This window comes from Microcaecilia unicolor, chromosome 4 (genome assembly GCF_901765095.1).
Source record: "Microcaecilia unicolor chromosome 4, aMicUni1.1, whole genome shotgun sequence".
NCBI lineage: Eukaryota > Metazoa > Chordata > Amphibia > Gymnophiona > Siphonopidae > Microcaecilia > Microcaecilia unicolor.
This window is the reverse complement of record NC_044034.1, coordinates 64,120,593-64,141,370: the sequence shown is the minus strand read 5'-3', so window position 1 is coordinate 64,141,370 and position 20,778 is coordinate 64,120,593. Positions and strand designations below refer to the sequence as shown.

The following is a 20,778-nucleotide window of genomic DNA, read 5'->3' as shown; positions in this document are numbered from 1 at the left end:
GTCTTTGTACTTTCTATATGTAATCATCTCAGCTGCTACGTTTTGGACACGTTGGAGCCTACCCTATAACATCCTTAGGAGCTCAAGATAAATCATGTTACGGTAGTCCAGACGACTTACTTCATCCATTTGGACAATGTATCAAAATTCTGGGCTCTCAAAAAAGACCTAAGCTACCTACAATTTGTACCAAGTGTTTTTGACCATAGAAAAATGTCAACAATGAATCCAGTGCTACACCCAAATTACAAAGTTCCTAGACAAATGATATTTGATGGCTCAAAATATTCACAAGTCCTGAATTTGTGGGCAAGGAAATCCCCCTCCTCCCAATAAAATCTCTGGTTTTCCAATATTAAGCTTCAACCAACCCATACCAATTGTATGGGGGATTTGTGTTAGGGAGAGCGTGTGTGTGATGGGGGATTGTATAGGGGGAAATGTAGAACAGCATTGTGTGTATGTATGTATGTTTCTGTGGGGGTGGAGGTTATGCGCATAGCATAGGGGTATATGGGTATTTGTGTAGAAGTATGTTTCCTCTTCACTGCCCCCCCCCCCCCCCCGGCTACCTTTTCTTTTCTGCCAGTGAGATTGGGCTCCCAAAGGCAATTGCCTCTCTTTTTCATTGCTCCCATGGCCATCTTCTTTCCTCTGCCATCAAGGCTTATAGTATCTATTGGCCCATGCTTCTCTTTTTCACTGTCATATTTTTGTGTGCCACCACTGGTGGGGGATGGGGGTCTCCATTGGCACACTGAAGAAATTATCACTGCAGGAGTTAATCTTTCTTGCTTTATGTCTTCTGTTGGTGGGAACCTAACTTATTGGAATGCATATGTTTTTTGCAGTTGCGAACAGGCAAATAGACAGACACATGAATGGGCCATCTACAATAGGCACTATTGCTTGGGCGAAACATGCCTACAAACAGGATGTATGGCCAGAAAAAAAATGAAACCATAAGGAAATAAAATATGTGGGGGAAAACACTGTCCAAATTTAAGGATTTGGATGTCTCTGACGGTATTTTCGAAATGAAAGATGGACGTCCATTTTTTTTCGAAAATACAGTTTTCCCCGCCCCTGGATTTGGACGTTTTGCAAAGACGTCCAAATCGCAGCTTTGATGTTTCTTTTGAAAATGCTCCTCCAAATGACTTAGGCAGTCAACCTACATTACTCTTTTTCATGAATGGATCGTCTGATTTGTGCTATAATAATAGACTGTTAAAATCACTCTTTGGATATTCCTTTCCCCTTTCCTTTTAAAGATAAAAGCAAATCAATATATAAGATACACACATTCAGGCAATTTTCAACAAAAATAAAATCCTTTGATTCATGTCCTATAAGTAAATATAAAAAGACAAAAAAAGTAGGAATGGACAAATGAGTCAAGATTCCAAGGATGTGATCACATTTTTTAAAATGTTTATCACAGAAGCACCATATACACACTTTAGCAGACCCAAAACGGAACAGTGTTTTAACAGAATAACTGCCTGCCTAAAAATCTGTTTAATATGGTTATAAAAATCTACTTAAGCAGTAATCCATGCTTATGTATACGCTCTATAATTATGTTCTTTATAATATTCACTACCGTTTTGCCCGGCACTGACGTTGGGTTCACTGGTCTATAGTTTCTTGGATCACCTCTGGAACCCTTTAAAAAAATTGGCATTACACTGGCCACCCACCAATCTTCTGGTACCATGCTTGATTTTAAAGATAAATTACGTATTACAAACAATAGCTCTGCAAGTTCATTTTTCAATTCCATCAGTACTCTGGGATGTATACTGTCCAGTCCAGGCAATTTGCTACTCTTCAATTTGTCAAATTGGTCCATTACATCTTAGAGGTTTACAGAGATTTGTTTCAGTTTCTCTGACTCATCAGCATTGAATACCATTTCTGGCACTGGTATCTCTTCCACATCTTCCTCAGTGAAAACCGAAGCAAAGAATTAATTTCATCACTTTGCTATGGCCTTGTCTTCCCTGAGTGCTCCTTTACCCCTCAATCCAACTGATTATTTTACTGGATTCTTTTTTACTATATGTTTTTGCCTCCAATGCAATCTTCTTTTCAAAGTCTCTCTGCCTTCCTTATCAGCGCTTTGCATTTGACTTGCCATTCCGTATGCTGTTTCCTATTTTTTGCAGTTGGATCCTTCAATGGATTTAGTCAAGGGAAATCTTGCCTCACCAATCTGTATTTCTTTGAAGGGATGAATAAACATGTGGATAAAGGTGAGCCGGTCAATATTGTGTATCCGGATTTTCAAAACGCATTTCAGAGACTATCCTTACGAGGGAGTAACTAGTGAGGTAATTAAATTTGCTGATGACACAAAGTTAAATTGCAAGAGGACCTTACAAGACTGAGAGACTGGGCATCAAAGTGGCAGATGACATTAATGTGAGCAAGTGCTTTACCTTAGTACTTCTATTTATTTTGTTTTGCAAAGCATAATATAGCAATTTTTCTTAATTAATTTAATTCTATCATTTATAATCAGCTTGCACAATCAAGAAATGTACAAAGTGGAGTACAAGTAAACAAACAGCAAAAATGCAAAATATAAATATAAAATATAAACAAAATAAAATAATATAAAACAAATTTAAACCTTGAGTTAAAATCACAACATAAAACAAAAATATACCTACAGCCAAATACAATGAAAATGTAAAAGCAACCAATATTTCAGCTCAATTATTATTTCCTCATCAATATTAGTGGCCTGATTAAAATTTCAGAAAAGCCCAATTATGTTTCTCCTCATCTGTACCTCCAAAACTGACTAAATATATTCTCTGAAGAGCCAAATTTTCAACTGAAGGCAAAATAAAAAGTGATGCATGTGGAAAAGAGTAATCCAAACTACATAAGAAATAAGAATAGCCATATTGAGTCAGACCAATGATTCATCTAGCCCAGTGTCCTGTTTCCAACAGTGGCTCATCCAGGTCACAAGTACCTGGCAGAAACCCAAATAGTAGCAACATTCCATGATACCAATCCCAGGACAAGCAGTGGCTATCCCATGTCTATCTCAATATCAGACTGTGGACTTTTCCTCCAGGAACTTGTCCAAACCTTTTTGAAACCCAGATATGCTAACTGTTGTTACCACATCCTTTGGTAAAGAGTTCCAGAGCTTAACTATTGAGTGAAAAAATATTTCCTCCTGTTTGTTTTAAAAGTATTTCCATGTAACTTCATTGAGTGTCCCCAAGTCTTTGTATTTTTTGAAAGAGTAAAAAAACAATTCACTTCTGCTCATTCTACACCACTCAGGATTTTGTAGACCTTGATCATATCTCCCCCAGCTGTCTCTTTTCCAAGCAGAGGAGCCCTAAACTCTTTAGCCTTTCCTCATTTGAGAGAAGTTCTAGCCCCTTTATTATTTTGGTTGCTTTTCTTTGAATGTTTTCTAATTCTGCTATATCTTTTTTGAGATACGGCAACCAGAATTGGATGCAATACTCATGTTGAGGTCGCACAATGGCATGATACAGAGGCATTATAATATTTTTGGTCTAATTTACCATCCCCTTGCTAAAAATTTCTAGCATCTTGTTTGCTTTATTGGCCGCCGCCACATACTGATATCTAGATCTTTTTCTTGGGTGCTGACTCCCAAGGGTGGACCCTAGCATCAGATAACTATGATTCGGATTATTCTTCCCAAAGTGCATCACGTTGCATTTGTCTACATTAAATTTCATGTGCCATTTGGATGCCCAGTCCTCCAATTTCCTGAAGTCTTCCTGCAGTTTTACACAGTCCGCATGTTTTGACAACTTTGAATAGTTTTGTGTCATCTGCAAATTTAATCACCTCAGTTGTTATTCCAATTTCCAGGTCATTTATAAATATGTTAAATAGCACCAGTCCCAGTACAGATCCCTGTGGCACTCCACTATTCACCCTCCTTCATTGAGAAAAGTTGCCATTTAACCCTACCCTCTGTTTTCTAACCAATAAGCAATTCCTGATCCACAACAAAATATTGCCTCCTAACCCATGACTCTAATTTTCTCAGGAGTCTCTCATGAGGATCTTTGTCAAAAGCTTTCTGAAAATCTAGATACACTACATCAACCGGCTCACTTTTATCCACATGTTTATTCACGCCTTCCAAGAAATTAAGCAAATTGGTGAGGCAAGACTTCCCTTGGCTGAATCCATACTGACTCTGTCCCATTAAGCCATGTTTATCTATGTGTTTTGTAATTTTATTCTTTATAATAGTTTCCACTATTTTGCCCAGCACTGACGCCTGGCACATTAGGAGCAGTGCTTTTTTTGGAGAAAAAAGGTGCCGGTACTCATTATGGGCGGGGTCACCACATATGGCTCCACCCCTATGATAGCCACACCCACATTAACCACACCCCCTATACCAGCCATGGCACATATAAACAGACATCATTGAAAATATTATAGTACTATAGGAGAAAAAAATAATGTGATTTTTTTTCATGATAAATAATCTCTGTAAGCTCTTACAGCTCCAGTATACCCAGTGCAAAATAAGACAGCCAATGTAAATTCTCAAATTGGACATATTACAAACACTAAAATGAAAATAAAATGATTTTTTTCTACCTTTGTTGTCTGGTGACTGTTTTTCTTTCCATATTGGTCCCAGTCTGTGATTCTGCTTTCCTTTGTTTTCGCTTAACTCTTCTGTGCCATTTGTCATTTTTGTCTCCTTTTTCTTTGCTTTCTTCAATATTTTTCAGGCTCTCTCTCTGTCCAGATTTAATTCATTCTTACTATCCATTCTTTAATTTCCTTCATCTACCTGTGGCTTTTCATCTTTTCCTCACCCTTGTTCTCCCCATGCCCCTTCCTCTTATTCTCCAGTCTTTCTCTATTCCCCTTTTCCATCCAGCAGCTCTGCTTTCTCTCCCCATCCTTCCAGTGTCTCCCCTATTTCTTTCTGCATTCTTCCATCCAGCGTCTTCCCTCTTTCTCTCCCCATCCTTCCATTTTCCCTCTCTCTCTCCCCATCCTTCCATCTGTTTTCCCCCCTCTCTCTCCCCATCCTTCCATCTGTTTTTCCCCCTCTCTCTCCCCATCCTTCCATCTGTTTTCCCTCTCTTTCCCCATCCTTCCATCTGTTTTTCCCTCTCTCCCCAATCCTTCCATCTGTGTTTTCCCTCTCTCTCCCCATCCTTCCATCTGTTTTTCCCCTCTCTCCCCATCCTTCCATCTGTTTTCCCCTCTCCCCAATCCTTCCATCTGTTTTTCCCCTCTCTCCCCAATCCTTCCATCTGTTTTTCCCTCTCTCTCCCCAATCCTTCCCTCTGTTGGTTTCCCTCTCTCCCCAAATCCTTCCCTCTGTTGGTTTCCCTCTCTCCCCAATCCTTCCCTCTGTTGGTTTCCCTCTTTCTCTCTCTCCCCAATCCTTCCCTCTGTTGGTTTCCCTCTTTCCCTCTCTCCCCAATCCTTCCCTCTGTTGGTTTCCCTCTTTCCCTCTCTCCCCAATCCTTCCCTCTGTTGGTTTCCCTCTTTCCCCAATCCTTCCCTCTGTTGGTTTCCCTCTTCCCCAATCCTTCCCTCTGTTGGTTTCCCTCTTTCCCTCTCTCCCCAATCCTTCCCTCTGTTGGTTTTCCTCTTTCCCTCTCTCCCCAATCCTTCCCTCTGTTGGTTTCCCTCTTTCCCCAATCCTTCCCTCTGTTGGTTTCCCTCTTTCCCTCTCTCCCCAATCCTTCCCTCTGTTGGTTTCCCTCTTTCCCTCTCTCCCCAATCCTTCCCTCTGTTGGTTTCCCTCTTTCCCTCTCTCCCCAATCCTTCCCTCTGTTGGTTTCCCTCTTTCCCTCTCTCCCCAATCCTTCCCTCTGTTGGTTTCCCTCTTTCTCTCTCTCCCCAATCCTTCCCTCTGTTGGTTTCCTTCTCTCTCTCTCTCCCCAATCCTTCCCTCTGTTGGTTTCCCTCTTTCCCCAATCCTTCCCTCTGTTGGTTTCCCTCTTTCCCTCTCTCCCCAATCCTTCCCTCTGTTGGTTTCCCTCTTTCCTTCTCTCCCCAATCCTTCCCTCTGTTGGTTTCCCTCTTTCTCTCTCTCCCCAATCCTTCCCTCTGTTGGTTTCCCTCTTTCTTTCCCCAATCCTTCCCCCCCCCCCCCCCCCCCGCGACACTCCGGGCGAGTCCTGCACTTAGTTTTTTTTTTAAGACTCAGAACGTGCGAACGATGCAGCTGGCAGCGATTGAAAGAGGCTGTCTGGGCTGGCGTCTGCGTCGGAGCTTCCCTCACCCTCTGCGAGTCCCGCCTTCGTTGTTACAACTTCCTGTTTCGCGGGACTCGCAGAGGGTGAGGGAAACTCCGACGCAGACGCCAGCCCAGACAGCCTCTTTCAATCGCTGCCGGCTGCATCGTTCGCGCGTTCTGAGTCTTAAAAAAAACAACTAAGTGCAGGACTCGCCCGGAGTGTCGCGGGGGGGGGGGGGGGGGCGAGGCGGGCAAAAAAAGGTGCCGGTACGCCGTACCGTTGCGTACCGGCACAAAAAAAGCACTGATTAGGAGTCACTGCCCAGGAAAAGGATCTAGGTGTCATCATTAATGATACGTTGAACCCATCTGCTTAGTGTATAGTGGTGGCTAAGAAAGCAAATAGAAATTATTAGGAAAGGAAATGAAAACAAAAATAAGAATAATGCCTTTGTATCCTCCATGGTGCGACTGCACCTTGAATACTGTGTGCAATTCTGGTCACCGCATTTCAAAAAAGATATAGCAGAATTAGAAAAGTTACAGAGAAGGGCGATGAAAATGATAAAGAAGATGGGACGACGTCCCTATGAGGAAAGGCTAAAGCGTCTAGGGCTCTTCAGCTTGGAGAAGAGACGTCTGAGGGGCAATATGAAAAAGGTCTATAAAATAGTGAGTGGAGTGGAACGGGTAGACGTGAATCGCTTGTTTATGTTTATTTCATACTTGATATACTGCCTTTCTGTAGATACAGTCAAAGTGGTTTACATAAACTATTTTTTGCAGGTACTTTTCTGTCCCTAATGTTCTCACAATCTAAGATTATTTATTCCTGTTTGCTCTTTGCAAAAATACTAGGACTAGGGGACACACAATGAAGCTGCTAAGTAGTACATTTAAAACAAACTAGAGAAAATATTTATTCAGTCAACATGTAATTGAACTCTGGAATTCTTTGCCAGAGAATGTGGTAAAAGCAATTAGCTTATCAGGGTTTAAAAAAGGTTTGGCTAATTTCCTAAAAGAAAAGTCCATAAGCCATTATTAAAAAGGACTTGGGAAAATCTACTGCTTATTTCTAGAATAAGCAACATAAAATCTTTTTTACTGTTCTGGGACCTTGCACTCCATTTAAGTACACGTCGGATAAGCACATGCTCTTTTTAACTGTATGCCATTCTTCGGTCCTGTTTTTGGCGCCATCAATTTCTATGGGGACAAACTTCGGTTTAGCACACCACTGATAAGTGCAAGATTCGCTTATATGCATGGTTTAAGACCGCTCCTCTGCAGAAACAGGAAATGAGGGCGGGACGCTGAGAGAGAAGGGGAAGGCTGAAGGCGAGCCTGCTGTACTCTGCTTCTTTTGCAGTCACGACTTCAGTCAGGTAAAATGAGTTTTAAGTGCTGGCTGGGCTGCAAGAAGGCAAGGAGGGCTGTTGAGGGAGAAGAGGGCAGGCAGGGGGGGTTGGAATTGGAACTCGGGGGGCAGGTGGGGTTTGGGGCATCACTGGATATGGAGGGGAGGGCAGAGGAGCATCGCTGGACATAGAGCGGAGGGCAGGGGAGAGAGGAGAAATCGCTCGACATGGAGGGGAGGGCAGAGGAGAATCGCTGGGCATGGATGGGAGGTAGGGGAGAGAGGAGAAATTGCTAGACATGGAGGGGAGGGCAGAGGAGAGAGGAGAATTGCTGGATATGGATGGGGAAGAGGGCAGGGGAGAGATGACATTTGCTGGACATGAATGGATGGAGGGGAGGCAGTGGCGTAGCAAGGGCAGAGCGGTAAGGGCGGGGGGGTGCTCCGCTCCCGCTGCTCCGCCTTAAAAAATTTTTTTTCGAAGCACCGGAGAGTGGCAGGCAGCGCGCGCCTCGCGTCTGCTCTGCTAATAAAGAAGATCTCGCTGACGTCGTTGCCCTTCCCACATTGAGTCCCGCCCCCCTCTGAGGCAACTTCCTATTACCGCGAGGGTGGGCGGGACTCAGTGTGGGAAGGACGACGACGTCGACGAGATCTTCTTTACTAGCAGGGCAGATGCGAGGCCCGCTGCCTGCCACTCTCCGACACTTCAAAAAAAATTTTTTTAAAGGCAGGACAGGGTAGGAGCAGCAGGAGAACAGATCTAAGCTGTCGGGTCGGGTCGGGGGGGGGACTGAGAGGGGAGAAGGGGATTGGGGAGGGGTGGGGGAGCTCAGAGGGGTGCTTAAAAGGGATTAGGGAGGGTGGGGGAGCTCAGAGAGGGGAGAAGGGGATTGGGGAGGGGTGGGGGAGCTCAGAGGGGTGCTTAAAGGGGATTAGGGAGGGTGGGGAGCTCAGAGAGGGGAGAAGGGGATTGGGGAGGGGTGGGGGAGCTCAGAGGGGTGCTTAAAGGGGATTAGGGAGGGTGGGAGAGCATTAAGGAGGGGAGAAGGGGATTGGGGAGGGGTGGGGGAGCTCAGAGGGGTGCTTAAAGGGGATTAGGGAGGGTGGGAGAGCATCAAGGAGGGGAGAAGGGGATTGGGGAGGGGTGGGGGAGCTCAGAGGGGTGCTTAAAGGGGATTAGGGAGGGTGGGAGAGCATTAAGGAGGGGAGAAGGGGATTGGGGAGGGGGGGGGGAGCTCAGAGGGGTGCTTAAAGGGGATTAGGGAGGGTGGGAGAGCATCAAGGAGGGGAGAAGGGGATTGGGGAGGGGTGGGGGAGCTCAGAGGGGTGCTTAAAGGGGATTAGGGAGGGTGGGGGAGCTCAGATGGGTGCTCAGAGAGGGGAGAAGGGGATTGGGGAGGGTGGGGGTGCTCAGAGGGGGGAGGGGAGTGCTCAGATGGGAGAAGGGGTCTGAAGCTGGAACTGGGGTCTGACAAGGGGGCAGGAGGGAAAATGGGTCCATGCCTGGGGCAGGTGGGAGAATGGGTCTGGGGCTGAAAAGGGGGGATGCAAGGCATGTGGTGGATGAAGGGGGCTGAAACTGTGGGGACTAGGGGCTTTAAAGGGGACAGGGAGAACTGGCTGGGGCTGAAGCTCGGGACTGGTGAGAGAAAAGGGCTGGGTTTGAAACTAGGGGCTGAAAAGAGGACAGGGAGAAGTGGCTGGGGGCTGAAGCTCGGGACTGATGGGAGAAAAGGGCTGGGGACTGGTGGGATAGTGGGGCTGAAAAGGGGGGCAGGTGGGAGATTTGGGCTGGGGCTGGAACTAGGGGCAGGTGGAATAAGGGGGCTGGAACTAGGGGCTGAAAAGAGGGGGCAGAGAGAGAGGGGATAGAAGGGGGGAGCGTGAGGGAGGGCAGACCCTGGATGGATGGTAGAGGGAGGGCAGACGGATTGAAGGGGCAGAGAGAAAGGGCAGATGGTGGGTGGAAGGGGAGAGAGAAAGAGGGCAGACTGGGGCAAATGGTGGATGGAAGGGGCAGAGATAGAGGGCAGATGTTGATGGAAGGGGGAGAGAGAGATGGCAGACTGGGGCAGATGGTGCATGGAAGGGGCAGAAGTGGATGGAAGGGAGAGAGGGCAGACAGTGGATGGAAGGGGCAGAGAGAGAGGGCAGACACTGGATGGCAGAGAGAGAGCGAAGACAGATGCTGGATAGAAGGAAGACAGTGAAAAGATGAGGAAAGCAGAAACCAGAGACAACGAACTGTAAATATATATTTTTATTTTTTTGCTTTAGGATAAAAAGTAGTATTGTAGGTGTGTTAATAAATGTTTATAATAGAACATGTAAATAAGGTAATCTTTTTATTGGACTAATTTTAATACATTTTACTTTCGGAGAACAAAACCCCCTTCCTCAGGTCAGGGATAGGACACTGTAACAGTACTATACTGAATTGACCTGAGGAAGGAGGTTTTGGCCTCTGAAAGCTAAATGTATTAGTCCAATAAAATGATATTATTTGTTTTATTTCTATTTGTTAATTTGTAAAGTGGTGATTGGTATTTGTTTTTTCAAATTTATATCTGCTGTCTTTATATTTTGCACAGTACTAGAGGACATTTTCTGTTTCTGTGGTGTTGCATTGTATGCAGAGTCTGGCATCGGGGGTTCAGTTTAATTTTTGTCTAAATAGAAAGTTTATGATTACTTATTCTATAGTGGATTAGGGTGTATCTGTATTTGTGAAAAAGACATGGCTTTCAGTTGGCATTGACTGTGCAGGATCGACGATCTGTACTAATCTGTCTGTTTTCGTTTTACAAAAGGTGAATTGATGTTCTAGTGCTCACTGTAGTGTTTAAGATGCTTTCCTTTTCCTTGTGTGACTCGTACAAATTACTGCTTATGGTATGGTAGAATTGCTCTACAGGTCCTGAGTGTTTTGTATTCTCGGTATGCCTAGTACTGGATTTCGGGGGGGGGGGGGGGGGGGTGTTAAAAAATGACCGGCCCCGGGTGTCAACTACCCTAGCTACGCCACTGTGTAGATAGCAGCTGACTGGCACTGCTTTCTGCATAATGTTTTAGCATGTCCCTCCTTTTCTTATGTGGATAACTTTTAGCTGGGTATCACACTCTCTGGTGAAATATTATCTCTTCAGCAGATCTAAATATTTTTAAAAATGGACATATGTAGCTAACCCACAACAAAAACAAGGAGATAAAAACCCTCACGGAAACGTGAGATGTAGAGAAAAAAAAAGTGAGGAGAACGAATGAAGATACCAAAAATGTATTTATTCATATAAAATGACCCGACATGGCCGTGTTTCGGCCCAATGGCCTGCTTCAGGGGTCTTTAGCAATCTGGAATAGTGTGATGTGAAGCGTGCACAGTGAAAATGTGGTGTAGCGGAACTCTCTTGGGTCTCCTTTCTTCAGAAATTGCCAATTGGCAATTGCACACGCTTTTTCGGAGAGGAGTATATCAAGCTTGTTCCTGGCTATCACAAAATTTTTTCTGAAGAGAGGAGACCCAAGAGAGTTCCGCTACACCATATTTTCACTGTGCACGCTTCACATCACACTATTCCAGATTGCTAAAGACCCCTGAGGCAGGCCATTGGGCCGAAAAACGGCCGGTACGGGTCATTTTATATGAATATAAATAAATTTTTGGTATCCTCATTCGTTCTCCTCACTTTTTTTTTCTCTACATCATATGTGGCTAACACCTGATGCTAACTGTATAAGTGCTTTTGAATATCAAACCCTTAAGAAACTTGTGATGTATATGTGACTAGTTCTTAAAATACAGTATGTACCAATACCAGCCCTAAAATACTTTGCAAAAGAAAACAAAGTAGGATTGAAGCTTGACAGGATCACAGTGGCAAGAACTGGAAAAAAGTAGATCCTAAATGGAAGACAGAATGAGGTGGAGCCTGAGAATGGTTCAATTGTTATTGGCTTAAGTACAGAACATTCTTTCCTGACGTCTCATATTTTTTATTTTTACTTTAATTATTTCCCCAGGGTATTTTATTGCCCATTTCAAAGTTTTCCCAGTCCTCTCTTTTTCATTTTTTCAACCAATCACAGTGGCAGTCTTACAGCTGAAGGTGTAGATTATGACATACTTCAAATCTGGTGCAAGTAGGCTCTTAACCTAATCAAGAAGTGTTGTTGTTGAGTGAGGACTGAGGTCCGTTAATCCTTGGAGACAGTCTGCCCGATATTCAGTGCCATTTAACTGGCCAGGAATGGGTCCTGGCCGGTTAAATAGCAGTTAACTGGCTATCTGTGAATATTCAGTGGGAGATAGCTGGTTATCTCCCGCTGGATATTTGTGGTCAGCACTTAGCCGATTATCCCCTAAGCTGGTTAAATAGCACGATATAGCCGGCGATCCATTAATATTCAGGATATTGCCGGCTAACTTTGGCAACCAAATTGGGCCGCTGAAATAGCAGGCCTATCTTTGTCCGGTTTCAACTTAACTGGCCAGTGCTGAATATTGACTTGCTTGGTTAAGTTTAAACTGACCAAAAATAAATCGGATATTCAATGCTGGTCACCAGAAGCAGCCCAGCATTGAATATCCCAGGCTCAGCGCCAACATGGGAGTCAGTCCGGCTAATTTTTGCGGTCTGAATATCGGCCCCTATGAGTTTTGCATCTTTAGCATCCCCAGTCAGATGAGCGGAGTTGAGGTCTGGAAACTGAGCACAGGTCTCGTGCATGGCACCATACGACACTGATACTGGACCACTGAGCTAGACCTATTCGCTATAAACCAGGGGTGGGAAAACTAAGGCTTTTCGTCCACTTCTGGCCTATAGACAGTTTTCATCTGACTTGTTGCCCCAAGGCTTTTTACTGCTATTGATCCACCTTCTCTCTGGAATTCTCATTATTTTACATTTATGATGCTGTTCTTTCTCACTCTGGCTCTTGCATCCCATTCTTCAGATGACTAGTACAGCAGGAGCTGCTGAATTTGGGTTTATGGAATCCTTAGTGTACAAAACTGTTGCTTCTTTAGGTCTTACTGCCTTGCAGCATATCATGCAGAAGTTGTCGGTACATAAGCATAAGTACATAAGCATCGCCATGCTGGGACAGACCAAGGGTCCACCAAGCCCAGCACTCTGTCACTTGCAGCGGCCAAAAGAACAAGCAATTTGTCTCGCCTATCCTAGAAATACTGTATTATTCCCTCGTCCATTCAATAACATTCTATGGCTTTTTCCTCCAGGAAGCTGTCCAACCCTTTTTTGAAGTCCGCTAAGTTAACGCCTTAACCACCTTTTCCGGCAGCGAATTCCAGAGTTTAACTACGCGTTCAGTGAAGAAAAATTTCCTCCGATTCGTTTTAAATTTACCACACTGCAGCCTCATCGCATGCCCCCTTGTCCTAGTATTTTTGGAAAGCGTAAATGGACGCTCCACATCGACCCGTTCCATTCCACTCATTATCTTATAGACTTCTATCATATCTCCCCTCAGCCGCCTTTTCTCCAAGCTGAAGAGCCCCAGCCTCTTCAGCCTATCCTGATAGGGAAGTCATCCCATCCCCTTTATCATCTTTGTCGCACTTCCCTGCACCTTTTCAAATTCCACTATGTCTTTTTTGAGTTGCGGCGACCAGAATTAAACACAATACTCGAGGTGCGGTCGCACCATGGAGCGATACAATGGCAGAATAATATCCTTATTTTTGTTTTCAATCCCTTTCCTAACGATACCCAACATTCTATTTGCTTTCCTAGCCGCAGCAGCACATTAAGCAGAAGTTTTCAACGTATCATCAACGACGACACCTAGATCCCTTTCTCGGTCCATGACTCCCAACGCTGAACCTTGCATGAGATAGTTATAGTTTGGGTTCCTCTTTCCCACATGCATCACTTTGCACTTGTTCACATTAAACGTCATCTGCCATTTAGATGCCCAGTCTCCCAATCTCGTAAGGTAGTTTTTCACAATCTTCCCGCGGTTTGACTACTTTGAATAACTTTGTGTCATCGGCAAATTTGATTACCTCACTAGTTACCCCCATGTCTAGGTCATTTATGAATATGTTAAAAAGCAGAGGTCCCAGCACCGATCCCTGAGGGAGCCCGCTAACTACCCTTCTCCATTGCGAATATTGACCTTTTAATCCTACTCTCTGTTTCCTATCTTTCAACCGGTCATGCACTGGCTGTTGTTTCAGGACATCCATGGGACTTGCACTGCCAGCTAGGGCTGTACCAAATACTCAGTTCGATTTGATTCGGCCCCGAATATATTATTCATATTTGGCCAAATAGTGATTTAGATTTGAATACGATTAATCCAGGTCTCTACTGTGTAAATCCTACTGAAATAAACACGTGATCTCTGATTTCATATTGCTTCTTTTATTATTTGTTATGTTAGAGCTCACTGCCCATTATTCGTATTTGTATTCAGCTGAATAATAGTAACATATGCTATTCAGTCAGTGGCATTCCTGGACTTGATGGCACCCGGGGCGGAGCGCCGATGCGCCCCCCCCCCCCCCGCTAGATGACACCTCCCCCCCTCCGGCAAAATGACACCCCCCCGGGTGCACGCCGCTGGGGCGGGGTGCCGCGGCGTGCGCCTGCTCCTCCGAGTTCGCTAAACTTTGTTTGTTCGCTGCAGCTCCCTCTGCCCTGGAACAGGAAGTAACCTGTTCCAGGGCAGAGGGAGCTGCAGCGAACGAACGAAGTTTAGTGAACTCAGAGGAGCAGGCACGCCGCGGCATCCCCCAGCGGTGTGCACCCGGGGCGGACCGCCCCCACCGCCCCCCCCTTGGTACGCCACTGTATTCAGTACTGCTAGCAGCTTCTTTCTTGCTAACCCTGCACAAGATCTTCTCTGTCTCCCTCAATTAGCTATTCAACCCAATAGCTGATTTTTTTTTTAATTTTGCTGTGGCCTCAGTCAAAAAAATAAATTCTGGGCTGGTTGTCCATTAAAAAGACCACCACAACTTTGTTTTAGCCTGGGGTGTTTTCTACTAGCCTAGGGGACTAAGAAGTGGAGAAGGATAGCTGACTGGAGGGTAAAGGTTGATGGAGCCTGGCTGGGTGTATGGCTTCTTTTGTTTATGAAGGAGCTGAAAAGAAGCTGAACAGTCATCCCCTACCCAACCCCTCAGCCAGTCTCCATCTGCACTTACCACCACTCCCAAGCAGTCTCCAGTGGTGTGATGATGGATGGATAATCCCCCTACACCCTAGAATCCTTAACTTCCTTAGACTATGGAAGGGAAATAGGAGAAGGTATGTCACCCTCCCTCGTCTTTCTTAATGTTCTTGGACTCTGGGGTGGGGACACATACTAACTGGGAGGCTTACTCCCTTATGCTCTTCAGTATATCTTTTTTCCCCAGGGGTCCCACTGGTCCCTGGTTCAGGCAAGAGCCACTAATGTGGCCCTAGGGTAAAAAGGTTTGCCCACCCCTGCTATAAACCTTTGCCGTTTTTTTTTTGAATAGTAACTTCCAGGTGGATATTCAGTGGGGTTTATCCAGGTAGGACTGGCTCCTACACTGATGTCCTGCTGACCGAGGCCATGGACAGATTTTCAGTGGTATTATTGGGATAATGCCACTGAAAATCCTTTCTGACCACCCTGACACGTCTGGCTAGTACTGGTGTGATCGAGGGATGGAGCCTGGGTAGAATTTCAGGTTACCTGGTTAGCAGCGATAGTTTGCTAACTGGGTAGCTACCTGAATAAAATTAAAGCGAGGCGCAGTGCCCTCCGGTGCATGGAGCCGACATTAACATGGCGCCGTGCACCGAAGGGCCTGCCTGCCCTGAAGCAGAGGGGAGCAAGCGAGGGGGCGAGGTCAGGACCCCGCCTCGCAGGTGCTCCCTGCTGAGAGGGGCTGGGACAAAAGGGGGTTTAAAACCCCTAGGCTGAGCTCGGACGGCCTCTTCAGCGTCCGGCACCAGCCAGCACCTGCCCAACCACTCCCCGAGTGAAAATGAATTTGTACTGTATATATTTGTCGCAGCTTTGGCGGGGTACCCAAGCCTGATGGTGTAAGCTAGACAGCTGGGATAGCTGCGCTTATGGTTGAGATCCCTTGCTGCACGGCATGGAGCTCTGTGTACGATTGGTCAGTCTTGCTGTGACGGCAGACTGGGTTGGCTACTATGCCGCGAGCTGATTGGCTTGGGTATACCTGAGGGTTTATGTTTATAAAGTGTTTGGATTTAAAATAAAGCTGCGGCCGAGTTGTGCCATGTTGAAAAATTTACCATGTGTCTCGAGTTATTAATATTATACAATGTATCGAATGCTCTAGACCCGAGGGTCTCAGTTGCCTATGTTAAGACAGTAGAAAAGCTGTCCTGACTTTATCTGTTTACTTGCCTGGGTAGTGGTCTGAATATTGCTGATACCCAAATAATTACCAGCAATCAGGCTATACTCAGATATTTAGCACCAGACAGTATCAAGGATACTGGCACTGAATATCCGGATATTGAAGAAAAATGCAGTGGCCGGCATTTAAATCAAATCCTGATTGCCACAGCAGAATGTTGGGGGAGGTATAGCCACTATTATGCCTTTTCTGTCTTTATTCCTCATCTTTGGAATCAGCTTCCCTATGATATTCAAGATTGAGATTTTCACTGTTTTCAGCCTTGCATTCAATTAATCCAATAAAATATTCCTATCTTTTCTTTTTCTCTGCATTGCTCTCTGGTAACCTTTTAGACAATAATGTTTTATAAGGCGCCCTACATAAGGGCACTAGTTGAATGCATACGTAAGTAAGATAGAATAACATTCTGTGCTGTTTTAGAAATCAGAGCTATAACCTATGATACACACAGACACTGTTTTTGTTTAGAAGAAAAGCAATAAATAGGTGTGCTCTCAGATAAACCTAAAAACAAATGTCACAATCATAGTATAAGCAGACCTGGGTGCTGCCTTCAAATCAAACAACCAAATAGAGTTATTTTAAAGTTACATAATAAAAAGAAACCAGTATCCAACCAATGGTTCAGACCATTGGTGAAGTAAAGCATAATATCAAATTGATGCTGTTATACATTACGCCCAATCTAAATCATCAGCAACTGAGGTGATCATTTTGAATCATTTGATGACCTAACATCAGAACTGCAGGCACCTGAGAAGATTTGAAGACTTGTGACTTCATTTTGGGGGTAATAGTGTATCCTAAAAGATTTTGAGGCAAGAAAATGTCTAAGAAGACTATGAAATAACCAATACCATATACCATTAGGGATGCCAACTTTTCCACAGACTAGCAGGAGGGGGGGGGGGGGGGCCTCAGTGCCACTCCTGTTTCACCCTGGGGAATTATGAATTAAAATATGTGCCAAAAAGCTTAATTGTGAAAATTATGCAAAAGTAGTTGCTATAATTTTTTCACAATATATTAAATAGATCAGTAATTGAACATTCTTAGATACATATGCACATATCTCAACACATTACCACAGTGTATTAATTTTTATAAATTCTAAACAAACAAGAAATATTCTGGAACCAAATGCTTCAAGCATCTTCTGTTCTTTGTAGCCACCCCTCTCTGTTTGTCCCTTCCCCAATCCCATCTCCTCCTTTACCTCCCATATGGCTTCCCCCTCCCACTTCTAGCTGTCCACCCTAAGATCCTAATCTGTTACTGTCCCCCAGGCGCTTCCTTCTCCTTCCCATCAGGTACATGCTTTCCACCCTTATCAGGGTCTCCCCCCTCCCACCCTTTCTGCCTCCTTCTCCATCAGGTGCACCTTTCTACCCTTATCAGGGTCTCCCCCCCACCCTTTCTGCCTCCTTCTCCATCAGGTGCACCTTTCCACCCTTCTCCCCCAACAGGCATACCCTTTCCCCATCTTCCCTGTCAGATATTCCTTTCTAACCTACTACCCTTCAGGTATCCCTTGACTCTCCCTTCTTTTTTTTCTTTTTTTAAACATTTTTAGCTGCTTCTTTCAGAATCATAGCTACCTCATTTTCCTCTTACTTTTATTTATTTATTTATTTATTGTATTTGTACCCCACATTATCCCACCTTTTTGCAGGCTCAGTGTGGCTTACAGAGTATGGAAATGAGAACGTCATTACATGATCTAAGAAAACAGTTGATCGATCATAAGCTGAGGTGAAAGAGGAATTTAAGTAGAAGGTGTTAGGTAAGGTTGTGAGAGAGGTGTTTTGGTGTACTTGGGTGGTTTAAGGAATGATTTGTTTCATTGAGGGTGACTTTTGTAGGCTCTGTTGAAGAGATGCGTTTTCAAAGCTTTGCGAAAGCTGGTTAGATTGGTCATGGTTTTTAGGGCTTTGGGTAGTGCGTTCCAAAACTGTGTACTTTTTTACTCAAAGGTGGTAGCATATGCCTGTTTGTACTTCATTCCTTTACAGCTGGGAAAGTTCAGGTTGAGGAATTTGCGGGCCGATCTTTTGGCATTCCTGGGCGGTAAGTCCACTAAGTTTAGCATATAGAGTGGGGCATCTGCGTGAATGATTTTGTGTACAGTTGTGCAGATCTTGAACTCAATTCGTTCCTTGAGCGGGAGCCAATGTAGTTTTTCTCTGAGGGGTTTCGCACTTTCGTATTTAGGTGTTCCAAAAATGAGTCTGGCTGCGGTGTTCTGGGCTGTTTGGAGTTTTTTGATGGTCTGTTCTTTGCAGCCTGTGTATAGAGCGTTACAGTAGTCCAAGTGGCTTAATACCAATGACTGTACTAGGGTGCGGAAAATTATCTAACAAAAAGTTTGTTGTCTTTAAAATATTTCCTTTCAGTTTTGCTCACTGCTTTTCTACTTCACCCAGATGTTCCAGTGCAGCTAATAACTCCTTGAGATATTCCCACATCTTGACAAAGTTAGTTTTTTTTTTTTAGTCTAAAACTTTCTCCTTTGAATAAACCTTCTCTTCATGTATCTTACTATTCAGCCACACTGTACAGTGATCACTGGAAGCCAAATGATCACTCACTGTAATGTCAGAAACGTGCTTGCCATGTATAAGTACCAAGTCCAGTGGGCCTCCTCCTACATGGGTTCCATTACTAGTTACTTGAACAGTTCTCTTTGTAGAGAATCCAGGATCTCCCTACTTCTAGATGACACTGTATCAGGGATGTCCCAATCAAAATCTGGCATATTAAAATAAGCTATCAGTAGTACATCCTTTTCATAGCAATATTGTGAATGTCTTCAATTAAATCTCTGTCCACTTATGCCTGTAAAGGAGATCTGTATATCATACCAGTCTAAATAGATGTTCCATTCCCTCTTTCCAGATTAACCCACAGTGCCTCCTTCTTACCTCGTAAGTCCTTCAATTCTGTTTCTTTAACATATAATGCCACTTCTCACTTTTTCCTATTTTAACCTTCATGAATAGATTATTGCTCGTTTTATAACCATGTCCTAGTTATGGTTCTGTGAGGACAAGCAGAACTGAATTCTCAGTCATGCATGACATCAGTGCAGGAAACAGTATTCTAGCAACTTTTTCTAGAAGCATTTGGGCGGTCTTACCATATATGCATGCCTATTCCTGCCTTCTGCTATCAAGCAGAATCTCCTCAGTCTGTTACTAGTTGATGGAATACAACTCCTTGGGGAGATGGGAGAATTGTGAGGATTCAAGTCCTGCTATCCTCAGAGAACATCTGCGACAGGTAAGTAACCTTGTTTTAATTTTATTTTATTTTGAGACATTTATATTCTACACGGATCACAGATATAAACCTCTAACATTGCATCTCATAATATCATCAAATACATTCATCCACAAATACAAAGTCTCAAATCTCAACTATAAATAAAAATTACATATTCCTCTTCAATATAAAATCAAGTAAAATACTTGGAAAACAACCATGTGTTCAATAAGCAGTAAAAACACATATAGGGGCTCATTTTCAAAACAAAAAAAGCATCCACAAAATTCATAAAGTGACAGAAGTATATTTTTCTCAAAAATGTCCAAGTTGTGATTTTTGACACCCTGATTTTAGATGTTTTGCTCCATAGTTCACCAAAATTTCAAGGCGGTGTGCTGGAGGCGTGTTTTGGGTGGGACATGGGCGGCACCAAAAGATAGATGTTTTTCTGCAATAATGGAACAAAATGAAAATGTCTAGGACCAAAATTAAGACATTTCTGGTTAGATCTGTTTCAGTCATGACTATCAGGCTTGTTTTCGAAAGAGAAGGATGCCCATCTTTCGACACAAACCACAAGATGGGCGTCCTTCTCACAGGGTCGCCCAAATCGGCATAATCAAAAGCTGATTTTGGGCGTCCTCAACTGCTTTCCGTCACGGGGATGACCAAAGTTCACGGGGGCATGTCGGAGCATCCAGAAAGTTCTGGCCAAATGAGGAGCCATGGGGGGGGAGGGGGGGTAATGCTCCCGCTCACTTCTTTAAGAAGCAGCTGGGGAGCATCAGGCCACAACTTTGCTCCTAGGATGGAAAAATAATGCTGCTTGGAAGTTGATTGCAAGCAGTGTTATTCTTGCACCGCAAGAGTGGCTAAACTGTTGTACTGAGCTACTGTAGATTAGTCACTTCCCAGGAAATTAAGTTGCAGTAAAAGTCAGATTTTTACCGCACCTTAATAATTGCCCCTCCTTAGGGACCCTTTTAATAAACTGTGTTAAGCAGCTAATACAGCTTTTACTGCAGAATAGACAGAATAGACGTTAAAAACTGCATACAGTAAAATGCTTTGTTAGCTGTCTAATATGCGAATGAGCAGAAGTAAAGCATGACATGGGTGGGTGAAGGAGTGGCCAGCTGTGGTAGCTAGCACATGGGTAATTACCATATGGTAGCTTCATAACTATTGATAACACTGTTGCACTTACCACCACCTCAAGAGGAAGCAATAACCATATCAGTGTTACCAGCAATCTGGTAGCACGCGGCATCTGTAAATGGGTTGTGGCAGTATCACTCCTCCTCCTGATTCCCCCCTAGCCCCTGTGACCTCCCCTGTCCAAAGTCTGTCCCCCAGAAGAAGCTCTGCTTCCATCTCTGATCCTTCCCCTGGCATCTACCCAGGGGTCTTGGTGTTCTTGTGGTACCCCAGCAGCAGCTAAGACCTTCTGCTGCCATCTAGGACTGAATGGGATCCAAAAGTTGCTGAAACTCCTAGCAGTCACCTTGCTGTACTACTGCAGTACTA

The 20,778-nt window shown here is 44.2% G+C and overlaps 1 protein-coding gene across 1 annotated transcript in view; it reads left to right on the top strand.

The window, feature by feature from the left end:
- CRYL1 (crystallin lambda 1) overlaps positions 1 to 20,778 on the top strand; it is a 201,838-nt gene that overhangs the window by 67,926 nt on the left and 113,134 nt on the right. The gene's annotated exons all lie outside the window — the stretch shown is intronic.